Source organism: Nannospalax galili, unplaced genomic scaffold (genome assembly GCF_000622305.1).
Source record: "Nannospalax galili isolate Female #2095 unplaced genomic scaffold, S.galili_v1.0 scaffold229, whole genome shotgun sequence".
Taxonomy (NCBI): domain Eukaryota; kingdom Metazoa; phylum Chordata; class Mammalia; order Rodentia; family Spalacidae; genus Nannospalax; species Nannospalax galili.
The window spans coordinates 38,459-41,792 of NW_008360328.1; the positions used below are offsets into that span (position 1 = coordinate 38,459).

General features: G+C 42.8%; 1 pseudogene; it reads left to right on the forward strand.

Moving 5' to 3' along the window:
* Positions 1-906: 906 nt before the first annotated feature.
* Positions 907-2,768, forward strand: LOC103727930 (annotated as a pseudogene).
* The last annotated feature ends 566 nt before the right edge of the window (positions 2,769-3,334 follow it).

The following is a 3,334-nucleotide window of genomic DNA, read 5'->3' on the forward strand; positions in this document are numbered from 1 at the left end:
TGACTGGTACCAGGTTGATAAGATAAAGAAATGTGTTTTGGCTATACGTGAGGGTTGGCAAAATTGTTTTAGTTTTACTGAAAATCTTAGGAAGTGACTAATTACAGAACAGTCATGCTGATGATGAACTTTTGCAATCTTTGCTGTATATATCTCAAACCTTGTAGCTGCAAAAATACACTCAGACTTTCACCAAGCTCTTGTGTGTCTGTCTGTCACTCGCCGAATCCTTGCCCACTCTCTCGAGGACCCTGTTCCTGTCGGACTGAACTGCTCCGGTCTGGGCTGGTCCGTCACAATGTGCCACCACACCTGGCTAGTGAGGGGCTTCTTTATCTTGATAAATATGCCTTGTCATAGCCTTGCAGTATTGAGTCCCACCCAGGGTCACGAGTGGGCAATATACCATTTTATATTATAGGAATGCAGCCTTCTATTGCAAACGGGAAAAATTATGGTTTCCTGTGTGTATGTTGGGGGGGGGGTGTCTCATGGCTGTCAGTTGGTGATACCTTTGCCTAGGCAACTGGATCAATTCAGTTACCTTTGCTTAACAGCACTGTCTGTAATACTTTGTAGAACTGTTTTACAGCTTGTCCAGTGGGATGAATATCTCTCAGTGACAATTTCACAGTAATGCTCCACAGAGAGACACATTTGCTTATATCTTTTCACGACCTCTGCTGCTCTCCCTGTACCAGCCTTCATCTGTGGGAAGGCAAGCAGTGGAATAAAATCCATCTGTAAGTGTCTCAGTGATCCAGCACGTGCCTTCATGGGTGACCTGATCATGTTACTAGAATTACAAGTTTGACAAGTCCAACATTGGTTATAAACCATTTAATGACTGTCACCCCACCAACTTTTTTATGTTGTTTGGACCATTTTTTCTTGTCGTGCTGAAACATGGGGTGCACAGATTTAATAATAAAGGCTGTAAGGACTCAGGAAGGGTTAGGCAACCATTTTAGTTCACCACCTTATCACCTCCTTTCAAATTCCAGTTTTGCCAGGCCTGGTGATGCAGGTCTGTAATCCCAACTACTTGGAAGCCTGTTAAAGACCAACCTGGGCAACTTAGTGAAACCCTGTTTAAAAGAAAAAAGAAAAAGAGGGCTGGGAATGTAGCTAAGTGGTAGAGTGCTTGCTGAGCACACACAAGGCCCTGAATTTGATCCCCAAGCTAGTATCACCAAAAGAAAAAGAATAGCAGATCATTATGCTAAGAAAATCTTATTTTACCTGTTTGTTTGTTTTTTGAGACTCTCCGTAGCCCCAGCTGGCCTGAACTCCCTATGTAGACCAGGCTGGCTTTGATCTCACAAAGATCTTCCCGCCTCTGCCCCTCAAGTGCTTGGACTAAAGGCGTGTACCACCACACCTGGCAGAAAACCTTATATTTTGCTAGAAATAACCAAATTCTAGTTTTGCATCCATGTATTTTTGACATTAATGCTCAATCTTTAGAGAAAAAATGCATAAGTATACAGTTTATTTCTAAGATTAGCTACATTGGTCATACATAAAATTCCTTTAGTTTAGTCCCATAAACTTCTTCAACTTTCTCATCTTTTTTTCAGAAAAAGAGATTGAACCTAGGGCTTTGTACATCCCAGGTAAGATTTCTACCATTGAGCTGTATTGCCAGCCCTCTACAGTTTTCTTCTCCATTGAGGTTTCTCTGTGTGTGTGTGTGTGTGTGTGTGTGTGTGTGTGTGTGTGTCCATGTGTGCCTGTGTGCATGCATGTGCCACTGTCTGCATGTGGTCAGAGAACAACCTGAGGGAATTGATTCCCTCTTTTCACCACATGGCTCAGTGGCAGGCACTTAAAACACTGGCCTATCTTGCCTGACCCTGTTTTGTTGCTGTGTTAGTTTTTTGAGACAGGGTCTATGCTGCCCTGGAACTTGTTATGTAGACTAGGCTGGCCTTGAACTGACAAAGATCTTCCTGCTTCTGCCTCCCGAGTGCTGGGATTAAAAACAAGCATCACTACATCCACCTGTTTTAATTTTTTAGACAGTCTCATGTGGCTCAGGTCCGCTTCAAACTCACTATGCAGCAGAGGCTAGCCTTGAACTCCTGATCTCCTGCCTCAGATTCAAGTGCTGGGATTATGAGCCATTATGCCTAGCTTCAGTTTTTGTTCTAGAACTTTCCCCTTCTCAGCTTCTTTATCTGGAAATTTCATTCATTTCAGGACAAATTTTATTCTCTTTTCCCCAAAATAAAACATCTTCTAGACCTTTTAGCTTTTCCATACTAAAAGCACATCTTACCTTCCTTGTGTATTTGCATACAGAGGGTAGAGAATGGGTTCAGCAGTTAAGAGCACTGACTGTAGAGTTTGGTTCCCAGCACCTACATGGCAGCTAACAACTGTCAGTAACTCCAGTTCCAGGGGATCCTGTGCCCGCTTGTGGCCTCTGTGGGTATACTTACACTGCATGCAGGCAAAGTACTTATACACATATAATAAAAAAATTAATTTGAGCAGAGAGGAGAAGTGGCTAGAGATGCCTGGTGTTTGGTTCTGAGGAGCCATTTGCAGTGATGTGATGGAGCGAGCAAGGGTCGCTTACACCTGAGAACTACTGAGCAGCATGTGCCAGAGGTAGATGTCCAGGTCAAATTAGGAGAGCCTCACTGAGCAACCAAGAGTGTCACCTGCACCCACGACGTTCTCAGCAGCAGCAAGTTCCTGTGGTGGATTTCCAGGCAGAACTGAGACAGGCATTCTTAGCTGAGACACCAAGAGGTGGCTAAAACAGTGTTGGAACACCAAGGTAGCAGATTTCAGGGAAAACAGACCCATTGACTGTGAAGCTTCTGCCAAGCTTACGTTGTTTCTAAGAGAAAAATAATAAATAAAATATTTAAGAAAAAAAGAATTCTCTAAACCCCTGTGGCTTAATTTTCTACACTAGGAACTACTTGTGACCTCTCTGTCCTGACCAATCTGCAGACTGACAAGTTTGAAATTGTAAGTTCTTTTTTCTTAAATATTTTATTTATAATTTTTATCTTATGTGTATGAGTGTATTGTCTGCATGTGAGTGCACCCATGTTGTGCAATGCCACTGAGGTCATAAGAGGGCTTCGGATTCCCCTGGAACTGGAGTTAAGGACGGTTCATAGCCACAATGTGGGTGCTGGGAATCGAACCAAGGTCCTCTGCAAGAGCAGTCAGTGCTCTTAACCACTGAAGCCATCTCTCCAGACCCTGAAATTTTAATTTCTAGAAACACATGCTTTCCTCACAATATAATTTGTCAGTGTGGCACTGATGTGTTTACTAATGGTCTTAAATATCTTTAGTTCTTTGTAATAAG